The sequence below is a fragment of the Carettochelys insculpta genome, chromosome 17, assembly GCF_033958435.1.
Source record: "Carettochelys insculpta isolate YL-2023 chromosome 17, ASM3395843v1, whole genome shotgun sequence".
NCBI classification, from domain to species: domain Eukaryota; kingdom Metazoa; phylum Chordata; order Testudines; family Carettochelyidae; genus Carettochelys; species Carettochelys insculpta.
The window spans coordinates 25,629,894-25,651,655 of NC_134153.1; the positions used below are offsets into that span (position 1 = coordinate 25,629,894).

General features: G+C 55.3%; 1 protein-coding gene across 11 annotated transcripts in view; it reads right to left on the bottom strand.

The window, feature by feature from the left end:
- The window catches only part of EPB41L1 (erythrocyte membrane protein band 4.1 like 1), a 144,324-nt gene that overhangs the window by 69,307 nt on the left and 53,255 nt on the right, over positions 1-21,762 (bottom strand). The window contains exon 1 of one of the 11 annotated variants that reach the window (XM_075011766.1): positions 14,364-14,543. The exons of 9 other annotated variants lie outside the window; for them this stretch is intronic. The gene's annotated coding sequence lies outside the window, so the exon portion shown is untranslated. Of the gene's footprint in view, positions 1-12,036; positions 12,157-14,363; positions 14,544-21,762 lie in introns of those variants that run through there. One more of the 11 variants, XM_075011768.1, reaches the window with a different exon arrangement.

Below are 21,762 nucleotides of genomic sequence, written 5' to 3' on the forward strand. Positions count from 1 at the left end.
GAAGGGGAACTCTCCTCTGCAGCCCACCGGAGGCTTCAGAGCTGCTCCCTCTCCTTCCCCTCCAGTCCCACCCGGCTGGAGAGGAGACAGGCCCCTCCCTCTCAGTGCTACCCATCCCATGCCCAGCCTCCACGGTGGGCTGCGAATCCTGGCGCTGTCTCCCCACCTCAGAGCCGCGTTGTTCATAAACAGCGAGCATCTGGCTTTTATCAGCTGCCTTTGCGCCAGGCTCAGCCACCTAACGCCAGTCGGGTCTGCGGTGGAGAGGCTGATGGCTGGCAGAATCCAGCAAGCTGCAACCCTGGGCTCGGGCACACCCACACGGCACAGCTCAGCATGCTCTGGCAGCACCGGGAGGGGTGGGGGAGCTGAATCCACACCGTGAGCATCGTTAGGATCTGTACTCCAGCCGCAGCACGGAGCCCTGGCTGCAATCCCAGCCCCAGGATGCTGGCCCTCATGTGCGCATGTGGTGGAGACAGCTCTGGCCCCAGGGAGCTTACAGCTAAATAGGTAAGGCGGAGGGAGAGGGGAGCAGAGAAGGGAAGCGGCTGACCCAAAAACTCATGCTGCCGCTTGGAGAGCTGAACCCAGTTGGCCTGCTGCTCACGCCAGGGCTCAGCCCACTGGACCACACTGCCACTCAGAACACACACAGGAGGCTGGGCAGAGCCTAGCGTACAACATCCTCGTGTACAGCCACACCAGGCAACAATCCCCACCACCATTCCAAGAACTTCACATGAGGCCGAGAGCTGGCCTGGGGTTAGGCTGTTTCCGGCTCCCTTCCTATGGCTCTATAGCTGCACCCTCTCCTCCACTGGTCTGCAAAGCCTCTCCAGCATTGGGACCACGTGGCAGGGACCTGGTGGGCCCTCCAGCATGAGGGCTTCTCTAGCCACAGCTGAATCGACACATGCAAGAGTCAGTCCTGACCGAAGTTGTACGGCAGCCGCCACTGCATTCCAGGCAGAGGAGTGAGGTGCTGGCAGTATGCTCCTCATGGACATCCTCAGTAACACATCACACTGCCATAGCCCTGCTGTCCTCGAAGGAGTGACATGGGCCCTCATTGTCAGACCAGAGAGCCAGGCAGCACATTCAGTTAGCAAGGCGAGGCCGTGGCTGAGATGCCCCTCACAGCACGAACAATGAGCAGACATAAGCCAGAGCAGCCAGAGGCATCGTTAAAACCCCTGCTCAGTGGCACTGCGGATTACATGGCCCTTCTGTGCCTGGCCCAGCTGTTTCTGGCCTCACGGCCTTGCTCTTTAGCCAAGTGGCAGCAATTTGTGCTGCTGGCTTTGAGGTGCCTGGTTCACTCCCTGGGGAGGAGGCTGATGGGAGCCACCAGCACTCTTCAGCTGCGGCATGTGACGCTTCTATGCCCTCGGGATGCTGGGACAGGGGAATGCCTTTGCCGGGGCCCTTGTCATTATCAGCTCCAGTTCTGTGCCATCAGAACCCAGCTTGAAAGGCTGCACTTCTGTCCCAGGGCCATCGTGTCCATGCCAGGAGCCAGGGTCCGTGTGCAGGGGCCCTTACTCCCCAGCCTGTGCAATCTGTACTAACACAACTACAGCGGAGCAGGCTGGCTTCCAGTCCTGCTTAGGAGTCCCCAGCAGGCATCTTGGCTCATTTCGGAGGGCCAAGTCTTTGCTGTTGGTGATGCAGCAGCCGCGGGGGCCCTGCCTGACTCTCAGCCCTGGGCGTGGTTTGCAAGGCTGGAAGTTCCGGGGAAAGCTGCCTCCTCTCACCAGTGAAAGCCAAGCTGCTCGTGTGTGGTACGCCTGCGAGAGGCTACCGGGGGAAGCCAGGCTGCCATTTTACAGAGCAGGGCCCTGCTGTGAAGTGTCTGGCTGGCCTCCTGAGCTTGCCTACAGAGCTCACCTTCCTGTGCCCGCCCCTGCAGAGCATCCTCCTAACTCCAGCTAGGCCACCCTTCCTCCCTCTCCCTGACTCCCTGCAGAGCCCGGTGGCCACGCTCCGGGCCAAAGCGCCCCCTCTCCGTGTCACAGCATGAGTCTCGATAGCCAGGGATGCCCCAGCTGGAAAGGGTCCCAGCTTAGGTTTGGCACGTCAAAGCAATCTACTGGTACTGAGATGTCCTGGCGTAGCAGCAGCAGCAGCAGCAGCGACAGAGCACACCACGGCACGCTGCACTCCATGGCACCTGCTGGGCTGCAGGAACCTTCAGAAACAGCGATGCCCTCGGTGTGGTGCTCCCGAAGGGGAGGAGCTGCAGCCACCTACCTGCAAGGCCCTGACCCGAAAGTGTCCGTCTCTGGGGTGGGCCTTGACTGTGCCCTTGTCCTTGAGTTACTGTGAGGCCCCCGCCACTTCTGGGCTCTCTGCGATTTCTTTTCCTTCTCAGATTTTTCTTTCTGTCCTGGGGAGTTCAGAGTTTTTTAAATCTCTGGTCTGCTGCCTCCTTCACCCCCGCCTGGGTCTGCGGCGCAGGCTAGATCCTGGCTCATGTAGCTTCCTCCATCCTCAGGCCCTTCTCCTCTTCCAGGCCTCCTCCTGCGGAGCTCCTCTGCAGCCCAGGCAGGGAAGCGCAGCTCTAGCAACAGGCACATGGGGCTGCAGCATCTGCACCCGGCTACGGTTCCTCTGAGCAGCCAGTGCGGCGGCCGCACCACCTACGCACATTTCTAGCTCAGACAAATGCTTATATGAGACCCATCGGATTGGCCCATGACATCAAACTGGGGCCAGCTGGGGCACCGTCAGGGCAAGGAGAAGGCAGAAGAAACTTCCCACAGCTAAGGATCCAGCCTGTCCAGAAGCTCTCAGCATGGAACAGGCAGAGACCGGGGTACACACACGAAGATGCTCCTTCAGTAACCAGCATGAATCCTCCTAAACCTCCCTTCCGCTGAGTCCAGCAGCGCTCCCTCGCCCAACACGGGTGTAGGGAGACCACCCACAGGGCTGCAGCCCCATCCAGGCCAGGGTGAGATGGCGGGAGGCCACACTGATAGGCCCTGCCTGTCATCAAGCAGAGCTTCAGGAGGGCCCGGTTGTGAAGGAGCCACAGTGCAGTCTGGGGGAGACACGCAGACAGATCACAACCTACGTCTCTCATCGCTTGCCACCCCACCTCCTCCTGGGTCTGTCCTGCAGAACGAAGAACCCCTGTCCCTCAGATAACTGAATAGCGACCCACCTCAACTCTGCTTTGCCACTTCTACAGCAGAACGTGGGCCATGCCCAACAGAGGCAGCACCCTAAAACAGGAGATGCAAACAGCCAGCAGAGGTAAGGAAGGTGCGGGGAGATGGCTGGAGGTGGGGGAATACCAGTGCAGGAAGGTTACATGAGGGGCCAGCTCTGTTACATTGCTGTTTAGGGTCGTGGCAGATAATCAGTGGAAGCTGAGCTCCCAGTGTAACACAGTGATCCCAAGGGACACTGCACCCTGAGGTGCATACACAGGGGAAGCCGGAGTAGACAAAGAGAGGTTATTTGGCCTCTGGCGTGACCGCCACTGGAATCCTGTGCCCAGTTCCGACGTCCACAAGCCACGAAAGAATTTGACTAACTGGAGAAGGTTCAGAGAAGAGCCATGAGAACGATCAAAGAGCTAGAAAACCTGCCGTAAGTGACGGACTCAAGGGGCCCAATCGAGTTGAACACAGAGAAGATTAATGAGTGACGTGACTACAGTCTTCAAGGACCTTCCCGGGGGATAAATAGATAATCTGAGGCTCTCTGGGCTAGCAGAAGATGCAGAAAATGATCTGGTGGATGAAGCTGAAGCAGGACAAATTCAGACTAGAAAGGAGAGAGACTTTTTTAATGGAGAGAGTAATTACCAACTCAACACTTCAACAAGGCTTGTGGGGGGTTCTCCAGCTCCGAAAACGTTTCAACTAAAAGCTCTGCTAGAGGAATTACAGTCCCTGGCCTGTGTTGTAGAGGAGGTCAGACTAGACAATCACAGTGGTGCCTCCTGACTGGGGAACCTATGCAAATCTAGAGTAGCGAGGGGAATGGTGTCCTAGAAATTGGCGCAAGGGTCTAAGAACGAGGAAACCTGGGTTCAATTTCTGTCTCTGCCACAGACTTCTGGTGTGACGGTGTCCTAGCCAATCGGCCTTCCTAGGCCCCAGTTCCCCCTCTGTACAGCAGGACGATGGCTCTGCCCTGCTTGCTGGGGTGCTGTGAGAAGAGATACTTAACAAATTGCAAGGTGTTCAGTTACCACAGTGAGGGCGCCATATAAGTATCTTCCCTGAGGTCATTTGGGTCACCCCAATGTGGGGTCAATGAGACAAATCCAGCCCCAGGCAAGCCAGGAGTTTGGCAGAGGAGGGACTGAGCCTTCAGCAGCCAGGCAGAAGAAGCCTACTGTGAACCCCTGTTTGGGGAAGGGGACCCACTCCCACCAGAAACCAAACATGCGATGTGTCCTCCCAGGAGCTCTGTTACCACAGACACGGGTCCCCAGCAGGCACACGTACACTGCCACCACCTGCACACACAAGCATATTGTGTCAAGAAGAAATGGCTTTTTGACCAGCCCTACCTGCTTCTCTGACCTCTCCCCTAGGACCAGCTGTGCAGGTCGCAGGACAACAGGAGACGCAAACAGAGACGCTGCCTTGGAATGAGGAAGCTTCTACAGCCGCTAGGCCACACAAGAGGAGTCAAACCAATGTCCTGCCCTGGTTTGTTCTCTCCTTTGCAAAATAAAACACGAAACAGGGCGGCTGCTGTGCTGGAGGACAAGGGCTGACACCATCTCAGGGCCCCACATTTTGCCATGCCTCTGTTCACCAGGGCCATAGTTGTCCTATATGCCTGTCAGAATATGGGCCTCTATCCTTCTCAGACCCCACCATAAACAGACACTGCCCCAGCCCATCTGTACTCTGCCAGGTCTGTCGGAACCAGGGATCTATCCCCAGCCCATCCAGTCTCTGCTGGGTCAGTCAGAGCCAGGGATCTATCCCCCAGTCCATCCGCCCTCTGCTGGGTCCGTCAGAGCCAGGGATCTATCCCCCAGTCCATCCGCCCTCTGCTGGGTCCGTCAGAGCCAGGGATCTATCCCCCAGCCCATCCGCCCTCTGCTGGGTCCGTCAGAGCCAGGGATCTATCCCCCAGTCCATCCGCCCTCTGCTGGGTCCGTCAGAGCCAGGGATCTATCCCCCAGCCCATCCGCCCTCTGCTGGGTCCGTCAGAGCCAGGGATCTATCCCCCAGCCCATCCGCCCTCTGCTGGGTCAGTTAGAGCCAGGGATCTATCCCCCAGTCCATCTGCCCTCTGCTGGGTCAGTTAGAGCCAGGGATCTATCCCCCAGTCCATCTGCCCTCTGCTGGGTCAGTTAGAGCCAGGGATCTATCCCCCAGCCCATCTGCCCTCTGCTCCTTGTGCTGCTACTTCAGCCCTGGCACACCTGAGCAGCCCCGAGGCTGCTCTAACCTGCCCTGACAGTCACTGCGCTGTAGCAATGCCCCATGCCCTTAACGCAAGCCAGGCAAAGAAGGCTCCTGGGAGACAGAGCCAGCTACTGGCTGACGGGAATGTGGGAGGATTCAGCCAGAGGCACACGATGGAGTTAGACCCCGTGGATCCCTGCACCGAGAGGCAGAGCACCAGCAGCACTGATAGAGCACCAACATCATGGCAGGATGCGCGGGGAGGACCCTTCACTTGGGGGAGAGCTGAGCCTCAATCCCGCCTGCTCGGCCCGCTCCTGAGCATCTGCCGTGAAGAGCAGCGCTTTGTCCCACAGCTCTTAGCCAGCTTGTCCCAGCACCCTGTGTGAATGGGGGTGTGGGGGCCTGAGGGAGCTGCGTGACCGACTCCCACTGGCTTTTCAGAGAGCTGCTGCCCGACTGCCCCCTGTGCCTGGGCAGGTCTGCTCCAGGAAGCTGCACTGCAGAGGTGCCGGATGAGGGGCGGACCAGAGCCTCCCTCACTCAGTGCTGGGGCTGTGGGGCCAGTGCCGGCTGCTGAATGCCACCCATATCAGCCTGCCTCCCCTCCCACGCTGCCCATGCGCCCTTGAGGCAAAGGAGCTGTCAGAGAAGCCTGCAATGGGCACACAGCCCCTGGCGCCACCCCAGGTCACCCTTGTCCCCAGCCCGAGCGCTGTGCTTGCCAGCCCCAGGGAATGCCTCACAGCCTCTGTCTCAGGAGTGGGTGCTGGAAAGGGACCTACCTGACTTCACAGTCCCCTGTGGTGCCTAAGGGGGATATCAGAAGACAGGCCAGAAATCTAGAGCTGGAAAGGTGAAACCAGGGCAGTGGGGAGGGCCAGGGAGCGGGGATGGGGCCAAATAAGAATCACCCCCTGTGCTGGCAGAGGGACCCGAAGCCACCACTCACCCTGACTGTGCGGAGCATGTTCCAGGCTGAGCCCTGCTTTGTCTGGGAGCCAGGCTGGCACATCCACACTGCAGGGCCCAGCAACAAGAGCTGCATTCAGGCCCAAGCATACTGCTGGCTGCAGGTGACCAAGGGCTCCCTGTCCCCCCTCCTCCGGCGGCCCAGTGCTGAATGAGGACAGCTGCCCAAAGGCAGAGAGCACAAAGAGCTACTGCAGACCAAGCCACCTGCCGGACCTCAGCCCACCAAGTTGTTCAGGACAGTCAAAAGCAAAAGGGATTGTGAAGAACTACAAAAAGATCTCAGCAAACTGAGTGATTGGGCAGCAAAATGGCAAATGAAATTTAATGTGGGTAAGTGTAAGGTAATGCATGTTGGAAAAAATAACCCAAATTACACGTACTACATGATGGGGTCAAATTTAGCTACGACAGATCAGGAAAGGGATCTTGGAGTTATAGTGGATAGTTCTCTGAAGACATCCACGCAGTGTGCAGCGGCAGTTAGTAAGGCAAATAGGATGTTAGGAATTATTAAAAAAGGGATCGATAATAAGACAAAAGATATCATACTTCCCCTATATAAAACTATGGTACGCCCACATCTCGAGTACTGCGTGCAGATGTGGTCTCCTCACCTCAAAAAAGATATATTGGCATTAGAAAAGGTTCAGAAAAGGGCGACTAAGATGATTAGGGGCTTGGAAAGGGTCCCATATGGGGAGAGGCTAGAGAGACTGGGACTTTTCAGTTTGGAAAAGAGGCGATTGAGGGGCGATATGATAGAGGTATATAAAATCATGAATGGTGTGGAGAAAGTGAATATAGAAAAATTATTTACCTTTTCCCATAATACAAGAACTAGGGGACACCAAATGAAATTGATGGGTAGTAGGTTCAAAACTAATAAAAGGAAATTTTTCTTCACACAGCGCACAGTCAACCTGTGGAACTCCTTGCCCGAGGAGGCTGTGAAGGCCAGGACTCTATTAGGGTTTAAAAAAGAGCTTGATAAATTTTTGCAGGTCAGGTCCATAAATGGCTATTAGCCAGGGATAAAGTATGGTGCCCTAGCCTTCATAACAAGGGCAGGAGATGGATGGCAGGAGATAAATCACTTGTCTTCTTTTCTCCTTCTCTGGGGCACCTGGCATTGGCCACCGTCGGCAGATGGGATGCTGGGCTTGATGGACCTTTGGTCTGACCCAGTATGGCCATTCTTATGTTCTTATGTTCTTATGTAAACAAGAGCCAAAAGGGCCTGGAGGAGTCCAACAGCTCAGCATAGGTACGGCCCCTGCACAAGCCCCAGGGATCCGTTGGATCTCTTCCCATCCCTGTCAATCCAGCGCAGGGACTACCCTTTGCAGCATTTGTACAGCACCTGACACACCCAGGGCCCTGGGCACACCCACCAGACAAGCAACTGGCTCTGCTGCGGTAGGTGGGTGCATTGTCCTCTGACAGAAGAGCCGCCCCGTCCTCTCCAACCCCCATGGCTACAGCCAGCTGGCACAACCCCCCAGTCCTTGCCACACAGCCTCCAGCCCAGGCTGTAATTCAGTGTATGGGCATTCACCACCGAGGCCACACGCCCACGTCCCAGGAGCAAGGGCAGGGTCACTGCGGCTGAGGACAAGGGTGCTGGCACCACACGTCGGGCTCACAGATCCCGTCCACACAGCCCTTACCACAGCTCCGCCACACCTGCTCCTTTGGAACAACTGCCCCCTCCCCCCCCCAGGCACTGACTGCTCGTGTCTGGACTGGCCCTTCAGGCTCTGGCAATGATGGACCAAGGCTTCTCTTCCCTGCCACTCCAGCCCTCGCCCACCTCGGGCTCCCTCCTAAGCACTCTGTGTCTGCGGCCGGCGCCGTCGGTGGAGCTGCACACGCTGGGGCTGGGACCCTGGAGGTTAACTCGGCTCCCTAAAGAGCTGGGCCTGCTCCGGGCCAGTCTGCACTATTCCTTCCCAGCTCAGCCCCTCTCTGCTGCCCCTAACTCGTGCCAGTTAACCCATTACACCACACCCCAGCAGCCACTCAGCCGAGGAACCCTGGCCCTGCACGTAGCCCCACACTGCCCTCACCCTGTCTTCCCAGGGAGCTCAGGACCCTTGATGGCAGCAGTCTGTGCCACCGACAGGGGCAGGGGAAAAAGGGGAGCCATGGGTCCTTCTAAGCGCTGCCGGAGCCCTGGGTGACATGGACTGGGCAGTGCTGAAGGGGTTCGGGGGCTAGCCCCCAGCCCTGTCCCTTCCTCCTTCAGAGCCCTGGAGCCAGGGCTCCCCCACCTTGCCCAGGAGCCTGGCAATTTCCTCAGCAGCCCTGACAGCCGCTGTTGGATAGCACATGCAGCTCCCCAGGTGGCACCACTATATTTTGGCTCGGTCCAGCTCACTTCTAATGGCCAGGAACGGGGGAAATCCTTCATGCCCTGATGGAAGAATGATGGAGGGGAACGAAGCACATGCACGCTGGGTTATTTCTGCTAGTGCATTGAATCCCTGGGAAAAGCGTAAAGAAACAACCAGGGATGTGACTGCAGCACTGCCAAGGCTGGGTGTTCCGAAAGCATGAGTCAGGCCCCCAAAGTCACACAGTTTCATAAAAATCACGAGGTTGTCCAGAAATATAGTAAAACGGGGCTTGTTTATTGTCTTCCGGATCTGAGCCTTTGGCGTGTCCTGCAGTCATGTTTTCCACCTTTTCTCAGAAGTCCTGAGGGCTGGAAACCCACAACTTTTTAATCTGAAAGCTATGGTTTCACTTGATTCCAGGAGCTGGGGCTTTAAGGACACCACTTTGTGATAAACTGAGCACTGGGCACACTGACTAGTGTGGGATCCAGGAGCACATGGGACTCTGCAGGAGCCAGCTTGTTCCATCAAGCAGTCAGTCTATGCAGCCCACCCTTTGCTGTGTTTGGTGGGGGCCAGTGGGATGGTTAGACTGACTGCTCACATGGAAGGAATAGTGTCTGTGGATCAGCAGCTTGCACTGTGCACCAGGACACAAACGTTTCCAGCATTTTCATGGAGTACTGGTTATCACCAGAGCTCTGCAAACCTGTGGACCATGTTTGCAGGTTGCACATGGGGATGCAGATTCAAATTATGACCTGCACAGGGCTCCAGTTATCACTAATAAAGAACATGAAGCCTCCTCTGACCCAAACATCAAGCAGGGGCACAGGGGACATTTTTGCATCCGGGCCGATTAGGACACAGGGCGCAAGGTTTGAATTGCAGGAGGAGAAGCAGGGTTCAGGCCTGGGACCCCTGTATAACTCAGGACAGGGACCATTACCAATCATACAACTTGTGTAAGTACTAAGTGTAACATCTGGAGACAAATCCACATGCAGAAGGAAACAGCTGGGCCACATCCTCCACCAGGGTCATCTGGTCCAGCCAATATACAATTCAGTCAAAGCCAGTGGAGCTATTCCCACGCACACACGCTCAGGATCTGACTCTCCATGTTACTTCTAAGCAGCAACATCAGCGGAACAGCAGAGTTGCAAAGCGAAGCATCCAAAGTTAGGAAATGCCAGAGTGAAAGTTACTGGTGCAGTCCTGACCTGGTCCCCTTGTCTCTACGCATTAGGAGAAAGCCTTTACTTACATGCCCACAAATAGGACGATAATGTGGCCTACAGGACAGAGTGCTGCACTGAGCCCTTGGTTCTATCCTTGGCTTGGTTTCTGGGTGACCGTGGGGGAGTTACACTGCCTCACTATGCCTCAAGTTTCCCTGTGTGCAGCATGGGAGTAGCAATACTTTGAGATCTGCTCATAACATATAGGAGCGACCTGGTCCTGGCCCCAGCACGCTGCGCTTCCCATCGCCATGGTGGGCTGGGATATGGGCGGTCGGTCTGGCTCCCACCAGTGTGGTGAGTGCAGGGGGGCTAACCTCTCCTGCTGCCCTGCGCCTGGCTGCCAAGTAACCCCTTGGCTTGCACCACTTGGGGGAAGGGACTTCGGGCTGGAGTGCAAAGGGGCCAGGAGGGGGTGAAGCAAGGACATGGGGGGGCAGAGCTGGGGCAGAGGTGGAGTAGGGGCAGGGAGTAGGAGAAGCAGAGGTGAGACAGAGAGGGGTCTGTGGTGGGGGGGGGGGTTCCCAGGACCTGCACCTGGGGCACTGGGGCTGTGCTACCCCAGACCCTGCAGCCCACTAGGGACGGCCCTGCTGCCCACAAGACTGAATGTTTCATTCCTTGTGGGCTTTTCCATCGCCCTCAGCACGGTGTCCCAACACTTCCCAAATACGAACGCACGCAGCACCCCTCTGTGCCCGGGGGTCTCAGCCCCTCTTCACAGAGGGGGAACTCAGGCACAGAGAGGTGAAGGGCAAAAGTATTTCCATATTTTGGGTGACCAACCCAGAGGCACCTAGGAGGTTTTTCAGAGGGCTCAGTCATCAGACTACATACCCCCAAACCCCAGCATAGCTGAGCTTCAGGCACAGCCCTGAGCATTTCTGCAGATCAGAGCCCAGGGCTCCAGTCAGGCTCCTGGAAAATGAGGAACACAAAAAGCAGTGACCACCAGCAAAAAGTTTGACTTGAGTAATTGTGGACAGGGAGCACATCTCCAAAGCAGCATTTGACCGCCTGAAACACGGAGCCACCCTTTCTCTTCCAGCTATCCCCTACCTCACTCACTACACACCTGTCAACTTTCGCAACATGTGGCGCAGGGGCCCTTGTGACAACCGGCTCCTTCCTTACACAGCCCTGGCAGATCTCCACAGCAGTCAGTCCTCGGCACCGAATGTAATAAAACCAGCATGTGACCACACAATTAACCACTGTATCCTAATGCATATTCACAAGGGCACCCGCAGCTTTAATTCTCACAGCTCCTGACTTCCGGCGTGACTGATTTTGCAGCTTTAAGAATATTCCTTTCACACGGGAGTGGCCGGGGGGTTATTTTGTTGTTGTTACTATTTTAATGTATTTTCCGAGGTTTGTTTTTTTAAGCCAACTGAACACACAGAAATTCCATCTTGTAGCAACATATTGACACCTACGTGGGTCACCAACAGGGTTCAGACCTTTAAATCCGTTGCACAGACCTTGACCACTCGAGCTCGCAGAGGTAGGTTGTTATCCTGTATGTCGGTCACCGCTGGAAGGGGACAACGAGACATGCACTCTGCCAGGAGGTTAGGCAGATATTTGCCTAGAGCAGAGGACTGGCTAGGCTGAGGAATCCCAGAACTACAGGTGTGTAGGCCTGGAAGGAACCTCAAGGAGTCACCTAGAGTCTAGCGCTCTATTCCAGCTAAAAAAGCCACTGGCCACGTGTGGCTACTTGGCCAGCTGAATGCACAATAAATATTTACAGAATAATGTGCCTGGTTCGCTATAGGAGTTGCCACTCTCGTGCCATGGTGCTTTAGACCTGGTTGGACACCAGAGCTCTACAGGCCAGTGTTCTCCTTGTAGTCACAGACAACTCTGTCTCTGCCACCCCATGCCCAGCTCCCTGCCCCCGTCTCAGGCCCCCACCCTGAAAGTTCCAGTCCCTCCCCACCCCTGTGCCTCCCAGCTTCCCCCCATCTGACCTCTTCCGCTCCCCAACCCCAGTCCCAGACCTCCCTCTGCAGGCTCCTTACTGCAAGCTATTGTCTCACCCAGGTCCTACCCTAGTCCCCTATGCAGCTGAGTCAGCCTGACTCTTCGTGCTACCTTGGACGTCTGCAGGGACAGCGTCCCTCACGCTCAGCTCCTGCTCCGCAGCCACGCGGCCCCAGACAGCTCTCACACTGTCTCTGACGAATTTTACTGGCTACTGTTTCTACTCCCCGCCAGAACCCTCTCCTTCTCCTTCTCCTTTAAGGCCGTTTGTTCTCGGCTCCAGCCATTCTATTTTTACCTTTCCTATCTCTCTCCCTCACTCTCATCTGGGTTATTTTAGAATCTGTCTCTCCCCACTGTGCTAAATTTCTTCCTTCACTGTTTAGCTGCCCTCCCCCGCTTTCAGGCCTTATCTAACCTGCTTCCAACCTCTCTCAGCTTGGCTGTCTCCCTTTTCTCCAGCCACCTTTCCTTTCCTGCCACTTTCTTCTCCAACGCTGCTTATCCATCTCTTATCTGCACCTCCTTCCAGCCTGCCCATCTGCAGGACAGCTCAGCATTAGAGTGCTGGGTAAAGCCAGAGTCACAGGCAGGGCTGGCCTCCCTGTACCTCTTTTGGACCTTCCAGTGTTCAGCCTCTCCTGAAGCACCTTGGGCAGTGTTCTCTGTAAGCTGAGCGCTTGGGCACTTGCCTTGGAGAGATTCCTGTGTCACTCAGTTGGGTGGTGCACATACATGCATGCCTGGGTGCACATAAAATTTATTCTGCACACAGATGGAGAAAATTAGCAGGAACACTGCTTTCGGGCCCTTGAATTTCCCTCTCCCCAAGCATCTGCTCTTCCTGCTGGAAATCTGAGCACAGGTCTTTCTGGCCTAGAGGCTGGCTTTGGAGATTTCCCTTCCTAAACCCCACATCTTATGGGTCTGTGCTCTCTGCACAGTCCTAGTGCCTGGTCCTGAACATCATCATTACAATTATAACAACAAACCTGTGCCCCTTCTCCTGGCTGCCCCTTCGAGCCCCTTGACTGCTACCAAACCTTCCACCTCCCACCTGGGCAAAGCACCTCTGCCCTACCACCGGCTGGCTTGGCCGTGTCTCTGCAGCATTCCTGGGTAGAACTGACACCTGTGTTAGGTACATCCAAGGCACAGTGCATCTACCCTGACGCGGGCACCCCCAGAGCTCACCAGCTGTGTGCCCCTGCAGGGAACGCGCTGGCCCCTCGTGACATCCCCCCGGAGCACTAAGGGGTGGTAGCAGCATAGCAGGGACAGTGGGGAGGGAAAGGCTTCAGTCCCGTTTAATCCCTCAGGCCTGTTGTGCACATATGATTTCGGTCTACACCGCTGCATTGTTTCGGGAGAAGACGACAGTCACACCCCTGAGGGCCGCCCTGGTGTAGACGCAGCTCGGTTGACTATTGCTTGGGGAGGGGCAGTTGCCTACAGCAATGGAATCACCCCTTCCATCACACAGCAAGCGTCTACACTGCTGCAGCCCAGCTTCAGACACACCCCCTAGCTTCCTGCACCTGGGCTGGCCCTTTAACAAGCAACAGGGAGTTTGCAAAGCTACCGCTCACCCCCGCTCCAGCAGGGACCATCCCAGCAGGTTCACAGCTGGGCGGCTGTACTCAGGATGCCAGCCGAGCTGGGGAAAGGAGGGCAAGGCAGCTTAGTGTGCCACCCTGTGAGCTCCAGGGGGAGCCAGCCCCCTTCATGTTCACCCCACCAGGTAGTCCAGGGGGTCCCAGCCCAGGACCCACCAGGTAAAGCAGCTCCAAGCAATGCAAAAACAGCTCCTTGCTTGGCCAGCCAAAGGCTCTGAACCCCCCCACCCCTAAGGTGCAGAGGAGGGACACCCAAACCCAACACTGCAGGAGAGCCCCAGGACTAGCCAACGCCGAGCTCCCAGCACACGGCACAGCTCTGTGGCAGTCGGGGGCGTGAGCAGGAGTCCAGTCCATGCTGAGCCATCCCGAGCTTCAGAGCTGCTTTGCACCGCACAGAGCATCCTCTCTTGAGAAACGTCAGCCCTGCAGCGGGTCCCACAGCAAAACAAAGCCACAAATGTGCTCCCAGCTCCCAGACAACGAGAGCAGCTGCTCCTGCCCAGGGACCAGCAGGCACCTGTGAAATATACCAGCCCCAGAAGCAGAACTCTGGCAGAGAAACGGCGTCTGCTCCCTCCTGCCGCGGCGGCTCTGGGAGCTGCGTTGCTCTCAAGGACACAACTGGACAGACCCTCCTTTGGGCAGCCCCTGGCTAGCCCCAGCCCCCGGGTGTCTGCCTACCAGGCATGGTCTGAGTAGGGCAGAGCTGGTACCGTCACACTGCAGAGCACCACCGGCTGGAGAGTTTCTGCTGCCTAGAAGTCCAGCATTTGCCTTCTCCCTCTCCCTCCCAGCTCCCGTTTGCTGGGCAGCTCCTACCTTGCCAAGCGCAGTCGGTCCCCATGCCTGCAGCGCTGCTCCTCTCCCTCCGACTGGTGCTGCGGAGACACCACGACGCCTCCCCTCCAACTTTACCACCCCCACGCAGTGATTGATGCCTACTGCAGCCGCAGCAGGCTCACCGCACAGAGCAGAGAACTGGGCTCCCTTCCCACGCTGCCAGGCCAGCCTCCTCCCATGAAAACCCTGCGCGTCATCTCTCCTGGGGCCCGCCCTCCGCAGGCACGCCAGCCAAGAGCTCTGCACCCAGACCAAGTACACGCCTGCCTTGCGCCGCGCTCGGCACCAGCCCACAGCCCCTCCGCCCGGAAACACCTGACTCATTCCAGGTCAGTCTCCAGGGAAGGCAGGCGAGCTGATCAGGTCCTCACAGGGCATCCGCACCGCACACACTGGCAGGGAGGGAAATGAGGGCGCTCATTGTACAGCACCAGCCCGGACGTTTCAGCCACCTAAGGGCTGGTGGGCAGATCCGGCCGTAAGCGGCTATGCACCTGCAATCTTTGCGCAGGTTCTAAGGAAGAAACAAACCCCTCAACCCTCCAAAAGCACATTTCATCCAGCGCCAGGGGACAGGAAGGGCCCCCGGCATTGAACCCGCTCGCTGCTATTGCAGGCAACCCGCTCACACAAGCCTGTTCAGAAATCTACCAAGCTGCATCTTAGAACTCACTGAGGTGTTGGCCCCACACCTCTCAGCCAGAGCCTCTTCCAGGGGCTTAGAAACCTCCTTCCCATTTCCAGCCTAAACTCCACCAGGGCCAGTTTATCCCCATTTGTTCTTGTGTCAGAACTGGCCTTTCACTGCAATAGTTCATCGGACACCCCAGCGTCTACTCTCAAAGGACCTCGGAGCGTTTTACGTTCCATATAGGGAGGCTTGGAGAGATTCGACGTTGATCAGCAAATGTCAGTACATGTCGATTTCACTGAACACACAAACCCACTTCCACTGATGACACGCAAAATGCAGACAGTGGGAAGGTATGAAAAATCCTGCTCAAGATCTTGAGAGTATCATTTCAGGAAACTGACTTTTCACATTTTGACAGGTAATGTTAACAAGTTGTGTTTGAACCATTCTAAAGCTTACACTGTTGGAAGCTCAGCCTCTGCTGTCACTGTCTGACTGCCCTGCCCAGTTGTCTGACCCCTCACCCCCCTGGTACCCCCATAATTTCTCACAACTTTAGATATTTAAATAGAAAAACATTGAAGAAAAGGCTTAAAATAACCATCATTCTCTGGCAAAATTCTATATATATATATATAAAAAAACCTCGAATTCTGCTGAAGACACCATATGCCAGAAGAGTCAATCTGCTTTGAGCTCATTGCTGGAAAGGTATTATTCTTATCCTGCCTATTGAAATGCAGCTCTCTCTCGGGTGGAACATAGCAGCCATTATACAACAGAACACCTTTTCCTGGGGTAATGTTAATCATAGCTAATGGAAGTCATGTAGCTAGTGTCTGAGGGGCAGCTGGATGTCTTAAGCAACAGCACTTAGTTTATACAGGGCACCTTTAAATGGAGACGCTCAGCCCATGCTCAAGGGTAATAAGATTATCTCCATTTTATAAAATGAGTGAAGTCAGGGGGTGAAGGGCCTGGTTTCTAACGGCGCTGAGGTTGCTGAGCAGCTCTGATAGCCACCCTAAAGCAGAACCTGATGCCCCTTTACTCGTGCAGAGTGGTGCCTTCCTCCACAAATACCCTGGAGTCAACAGGGTTCGAATCAATGAACAGCTGGCAGGATCCAGCCCTAAGTGACTGGCCCAGTGAGTCAGCGGCAGGTAGGTGGAAAACCCAGAAGTGCCATGCGCTAACCAGGAGGCAGGCTTCACTCCACTGCCCCTGCGTGGGAACAAGAGCAGCAGGACAGGGCAGGTCCCCAGCACATCGGGAAGGAGGCTGGTCCTTTCACATTCCCATCCCGCAGAGAACACACTGCTGCCAGCCAGTAACCTCATAAACATGACAGTGAGGTTATTTCCCAGACACTCTCTAATTATACCATAAATGCTGCCCTTGTACTGTGGCAGCACAGGAGGTTCTTGGCATTCAAAACCAGCACAGGACTTCCGCGTGACAAGGAGTTATAGGGTCAGATCCAGGCTCAGTTGACAGAGGGCAAATGGAGAGTAGCTCCGTTCTGGCTGGCTGGTGAGAAGTGGGGTGGGAAGATCTATCCCTGGCTTTTCCATGAAGGCCCAAGGGACGAGAAGTCAACCAGCTCAAAGAAACAGCAGAACGCCCCTTGCTCTGCAGTTCTACACACAGCACAGGCCTCCTGCTGCCTATCTAACATGCTGAGATCCCTCCCAGTTGGAGCAGCCCGGATGGAATTTCACGGTCTTGTGGAAGGACAGGAAACCTCGTTCAATGGAAACAGTTAATTGGATACAACTCTCAGCTCAGGATCCTCGCTGTTTGGGGTCATCACAACACAGCTCTCACTATGCACTAGAGCACAGTGTTAACCCCTCAACCCCCAGCTTACTCCTCTTAGCCAGTTACAAGTGGCGAATCTGGAATCCCTTTGGGGCTCCTCGCTTTCTATTCTAAACAGCTGTTGTATGCCACTGACCAGCAGCAGCGTTCCACCCCAGCAATGAGTGCATTTCAACTGCTGGTGAAATGATTTGGTGTTTCTGTACCATGCACATATCTCCAAGGAACTTTATTATGTAACAAACAAAACTGCCCTCTAGCCACTGAAGTATGGTGTATCTGTGGTGCAGACCCAGAATTGTGGCTTCCCACAGGTGCATCTTTAATTTTTGCAGCCGTACAAAGGCAGAAGGAGCTGAGACGTGGGGTGGTGACCACTAGAGAGGTCTGGAGTGGACAGAAGGCACACCCGTGCTTTTTAATATAAAGGTTTCACTGGTAACCGCATGAGATGGCCATGCGACCACCATGCGGAGCACGAGCTAGGCAACTCAGCTCACACGAGCCAAAGAAAGCTCCAAATCATTTCACGCCCTCAGGAATCCTACAAAGATCACATGTTGTATCAAAAAGCTACTTTCACAGTACTCTGGAAAACAGGAAGGGTCGTTACTGGGACTATTCTGAATGCCCCACGGCCCATCAAACTATCTGATCCAGTCAGCACACACACAAGACAAGGCACCTGACAGGGTGACATGATCTCCTTGGGGATGGGGCAGAGTACAAGGGAGTTCAAAGACACATGCACAATGCTTTGCATCACACACTTCAGCAAGGTATCTGTTTATCACCTGGCTACCCACCTCACCCCCCGGTTCCCATGCAGGCTATGTACACTGCATATATGCAACTCTGATGTTACAGCTGGATCCATCGTCATCTACAGTCTACAGGGATGCGTATCACTGTTTTACACACACATGCAATACACACACCATCTGCCTCCCCCATTTACAAGGTGGCAGCTGGAATCAGTTCCTCTGTCTCTGGCTCATCTCCATTGCAGAGTTTGCTTCTGTACTTCCTCCTCAGTTTAGCCACGTGGCTGCACAGCCTGCATTGATTCCCTTGTCTTTCCCGCTAGGATTTCCACGACCTCCGGCTGGCTCACAAAGGCACGGCTCTGTTCTCCCATTCAAGTCACACACCGGTATGGCTACCGCCCCCACCCCCCGGAGCCCAGCTTGGTCCTCAGGAATTCCAATGCACCTTGAAGCACTGCAGAGAGTGCTGTGTCATGTACTGCCAGCAAAGCTCTGGCCCACGTTATCCACCCCTAGCTAGCATCACGCTGAACCGAGACACCGCTCCTCCCTGCCTGGCATGCACAATGCTGACGGGAGTCAATCGCATCCTTGCGGAGGGACTACGGCACTCTGCCAACATCATGAGGCGACGATTAACAATAATGAGTTGACACTTATATCATGTCACTCACCCCAGAGCATTTCACAGCCAGTATACATAGAGACTGCCTGACTAGAATACTGTACAGCCCCCTCCAGGGTAGGCCATGGCCGCTGCCCGAAAACACACAGCAGCAGTGCCACACCCCGTTCGGAGAAGTAGGACGCTGTGTCCAACTGAAACCCAAGGAAGAATTTCAGAGGCACAGACTATGCACTCCGCCGGAAACCTGGCCAGTCCGCTGGGGCTAGGGTTCTTGCAGAAGGACCTAGGGATCTGTCATGACCATTATTGGCCAGAAAACTGGCGTCAGCCAATTGTCAACTGGGGAATGACTCAGCACAAGAGAGAGTGGTCAGATGTTCTCCTCCAAACCTGGTAAGAGGAGGAGGTGGTTAACGTCACCAGAAAGTAAGCAGGAGACATCCCCAGCCTGGAGTTGGTTCCCAAGCTGTGATCCCTGGGTAGGGGAGGCTCCCACCTGCTCAAAGGCATCTCACCACATTCTGAGAGCCTGCTCCAAAGCCAAGGTCAATGGGAGCCTTCCCCTTAGTTAAGTGGCTTTGGACCTGACCCAGAGTCTCTTCCCTGAGCAGGGCAGGGGAAGCCCAGCTGAAGTTAACACAGTGGGGTAGGAGGGAGAAATCAGGTAGCACACATGGAGTTGCCAGGCCGACCCAACCCAGAGAGAGGATGGACAGACCAGGAAAGACAAGTCAGCAGCAGCTTCACGCTTGCAAACCACTGTGTTCTTTCACCCCTCACAGCCCGTGTCCCTGCTGGTAGGAATGGGGGAGCCCACCACAGGCAGCAGAGGGACACCAGCGTGGCTGAGGAGGTGTCCTGGTTAGTCCAAAACACCCTGTTCACTTCAAAACCAAGCTTCCCAGAACTGCTCCACCACCACCGAGGGCGAGCCTGGGGACACATTGGAGTCACCGGTTTGAGTTCTAGGTAGCTTAGAGGTGCACGTTGGAGGGGAGGAACATAGGATAAGACTCAGTAACATGGGGCTAATCACAACCTTAAGGAGATGGGCAACGCCTCTGTCAACATCCCCTTGAGAGGAGAAAATGTCCCCTCATCCCAAGGCCAGGTACTGGCTCAGCATGAAAACCACCACCTTCCCGTGGTCAGAAGGAACAAACTAGGAGGCCTGTGTGACTGCAAATACAAGTCACTGGGGCCCAGACAAGTTATATGCCCTGGATCCACCACCCAGTGCTCCAGGGTAGAACCTATCCCCCGTCTCCTATGCAGAAACCTACATCTGGCAGCCATGGAATAAAAAAGGACATCTGATGACCATGTGCGTGAGCAGGGAAGAAGGCATTAACCCCTGGATGCCAGAGCGCAGTGCCTTCTTATAGCAAGGACTTCACAAGTCATCCCACAGCTCTGAGCCAAGGAGACCCAGAGGAACAGATGGAGTCAGAAAGGAAGAGCAGGAAATGGGTGGGGAAAGAGGAAAATGCAGAGAAAGAAGAAAAACTGGGAGGAGGAAAGGGGAACTGGAGAGGGTCCAGGAACAGAAGAGGAGTGAAAGAGACCAGAGAGAGAGAGAAGGCAGAAGGCAGAACAATAAGAAGTGTGAGAAAGAAACACAGCAGGAAAGAGCTGGAGCTGAAACCACACTTCCACTGCGCTGGCTAAACTGGGTCTGACACCTAAAGGGAGAGACGCTGTTACTCTGATCTCCCTCGCTGAGTTCAGCCCGGCTTGGCTTCTCCCTCTCGAGTGTCCAGCAGAAACGTTCTAGGGGATACCGAGTGCTTGTTACGTGTACTCAACACAAGGAGACAAGACATGCCACACACACAGGGGCATGGTGCCCATTAGCACTGCCTCTGGAAGGCAGGTCTGCTGGGAATGAGACCAGCCTGCTGCCTCTGCCGCGGGCAAGGAGATCGGTCAATAAGCCCCACAATGCGCCCCCTAACTTGACCCACCCCTTTAATCAAATGAAGTGTCCCCAGTTTCCCTGCCCTGTGCAGCTAGCTGCCCTCTCTCTGAAGCAGTCATCGGGGAGAGCTGTGATCTGCGCTGGGGCTCACAGTCCTGCCTTTTGGTGATGCGATTCCCACATGCAAATACTCACATTCTTCACTGGGGGGAGCTGGGTCATGGACGGGGCCCTTCACTCCCTGGGGGCTTGGTCTCCAGCCCCACTGCTTTACAGATGAACAGAAGGAGCAGCAGCAGCAGAGGAAAAAGGAACACTAGGAGACTGGGGAGCAGGAGCATTGCTCTGCCTACTGCAGCGCTGTGCCCGGGGAACTCAGTCACCCCCTGCACCGTGCGACGCGGCGCCCACGCCAGCCTGTGAGTTGCACAGCACCGAGGCAGGAACAAGGAGCTGCCCAGGCCCTCTCTGGCGGGCAGCGCTGGGAGAGCCATGTTTTCCAGGGAGCAGCTGAGGACCTCAGTCTGTCTCAGTGTGGCATTCAAGCCTTTCTTGCCCCCTTCCAGGAAGGGTGGGACAGGGGACGGGTGTCCTGGAGGCCTTGGCCAGCAGGCTGGCTAATGAAAGGGATGAGGGGGCTTTCCTCCATTTAAACCCAAACAGGTAAGTAGCCATAAGGGAGTGGGGCGAGGGCAGGGGCACAAAAGGAGAATATGGGAAATGGGGACACCAAGGGGACCGCAAGGCGGAATGGCCAGAGGGCACGGGGTTCTGTTCCAGTTGTGTTAAGTACAAGGCTGGGATTCCAGAAGGACAAAGGCCTGGAGACGGCCTGCTTGCCAGTGGCTCAGCAACCCGCCTAACCCATCACACACCAGCTGTCCAGCAAGGACCAGGCCCAGAGAGATGCAACTTTTATTTCCCAGGTCACAGCTGCTGAGCTCTCCCTGGCTGTTTGCCATCAGGATGCCGGTGGGGAGGGATTACGCTTTTCCAAATACAAAGCAACAGAATCAGCGGTGCCTTTGGATTTGTCCAGACGGGTGTCTGCTATAGGCTCCCAAAGCAGGAGGATGAAGTTGACAAGACTTTCTTCGGCTAACTAACAGAAGTTTCCAGATCACAGGCCCTGGTTCTCATGGAGGAGTTCAATCTCCCTGATACGTTCTGGGAGAGCAACACAGCAGGACACAAACAATCCAGGAAGTTTTGGAAAGTGCTGGGGACAAACTCCTGGTGCAAGGGCTGGAGTAACCAAATAGAAGCGCTTCTCCTCTGGACCTGCTGCTCCCAAACAGGGAAGAATTGGCAGGGGAAGGAGAAGCAGCAGTGGACACGAGATGGTTGAATTTAGGATTCTGACCAAAGGAAGAAAAGAGAGCAGCAGAGCTTCAGAAAAGCCGACTCTGACTCCCGCAGGAAAACGATGGGCAGGATCCCCTGGGAGGCTAATATGAGGGGTAAAGGTGTCCAGGAGAACTGGCTGTATTTTAAAGAAGCCTTAATAAGGAAGCAGGAAGAAACCATCCTGCTGAACAGAAAGAAAGGCAAATATGGCAGGAGACCTGCTTGACTTAGCAAAGAAATCTTTAATGAGCTTAAACACGAAA